General features: G+C 42.8%; 1 protein-coding gene across 6 annotated transcripts in view; it reads left to right on the top strand.

Annotated features, from left to right (window-relative positions):
- The window catches only part of PELP1 (proline, glutamate and leucine rich protein 1), a 51,181-nt gene that overhangs the window by 9,317 nt on the left and 40,221 nt on the right, over positions 1-1,643 (top strand). The window lies entirely within an intron of this gene.

Here is a 1,643-nt window from a genome sequence, read left to right as displayed (position 1 = left end):
TGGTTGATTTATAATGTTGTGTTAGTTTCAGGTGTACAGAAAAGTGATTCAATTATATATATATATATATATATATATATATACACACACACACACTTTAAATACACATACACTTTTTTGTATGTATACTTTTTTGGGGCTACGTCTTGCACCACAAGAGAAGTTCTTATATCCTTGTTGTTTAGTTGCTAAGTCATGTCTGACTTTTTTTGCAACCCCACGGACATTAACGCACCAGGCTCCTCTGTCTGTGGGATTTTCCAGGCAAGAGTGCTGGAGCAGGTTGCTGTTTCCTTCTCCAGGGGATCTTCCCAACCCAGGGATTGAACCTATGTCTCCTGCATTGTCAGGTGGTTTCTTTACCACTGTGTCACCTATATATACTTTTTCAGATTCTTTTCTTTATATTAGGTTATTACAAGGTACTGAGTGTGTTCCTTGTGCTGTACATTAGGTCCTTGTTGGTTATCTGTTTTATATATAGTATTGATGCTCACCCTCTTTGACCCACCAATTTTACTTTTTCTTTTTGGTCGTGTTTTGCGGCTTGTGGGATCTTAGTTCCCCTACCAGGGATTGAAAGTGGACCCTCGGCAGTGAAAGCGCGAGGAGTCTTAACCACTGGACACCCAGGGAATTCCCCCACCAATTCTACTTTTAACAGTTTGTTCTACATATGCACTTTGCATGTGAAAAAAGACATATCTTCAAGGATAATTATTGTAATAGTGTTTGAATTAGCAAGAGTGGACATCCTTCGTATTCACTGATAGACAACTGAAAAGTAAATGACATCTAGGCAGTGGAAGCCAGGTGACTCTTTAAAGCAATGAGGGAGATCTAGGACTTCCACGGTGGCCCAATGGTTAAGAATCTGTTTTCCAGTGCAGGGGGCGCAAGTTTGATAGCTGGTCAGAGACCTAAGATCGCACATACTACAGGGCAACTAAACCCCGTGTATTGCAACCAAGAGCCCATGTGCCACAACTAAGGCTTGATGCAACCAAATGTATAAATAAATGAAGAATGAGATAGATATATATGGATTGCTAAAGGAATGTTCTTCTAGTTGCATGACTAAGGGAAAAAGCCAGGTGTAGAAGAGTGCATAGTATGCTGTTCAGTTCAGTTCAGTCTCTCAGTCATGTCCGACTCTTTGAGACCCCATGAACCGCAGCACGCCAGGCCTCCCTGTCCATCACCAACTCCCGGAGTTCACCCAAACTCACGTCCATTGAGTCGGTGATGCCATCCAACCATCTCATCCTCTGTCATCCCTTTCTCCTCCTGCCCTCAAACTTTCCCAGCATCAGGGTCTTTTCGGATGAGTCAGCTCTTCATATCAGGTGGCCAAAATACTGGAGTCTCAGCTTCAACATCAGTCCTTCCAATGAACACCCAGGACTGATCTCCTTTAGGATGGACTGGTTGGATCTCCTTGCAGTTCAAGGGACTCTGAAGAGTCTTCTCCAATACCACAGTTCAAAAGCATCAATTCTTCGGCACTCAGCCTTCTTCACAGTCCAACTCTCACATCCATACATGACCACTGGAAAAACCATAGCCTTGACTAGACAGACCTTTGTGGCAAAGTAATGTCTCTGCTTTTTAAATGCTGTCTAGGTTGTCATACTTTCCTCAAG

Source organism: Bison bison, unplaced genomic scaffold, assembly GCF_000754665.1.
Source record: "Bison bison bison isolate TAMUID 2011002044 unplaced genomic scaffold, Bison_UMD1.0 scf7180017864249, whole genome shotgun sequence".
Taxonomy (NCBI): Eukaryota; Metazoa; Chordata; class Mammalia; order Artiodactyla; family Bovidae; genus Bison; species Bison bison.
Note: the sequence above shows the minus strand (reverse complement) of the source record. Positions and strands in the feature narration are given on the sequence as shown.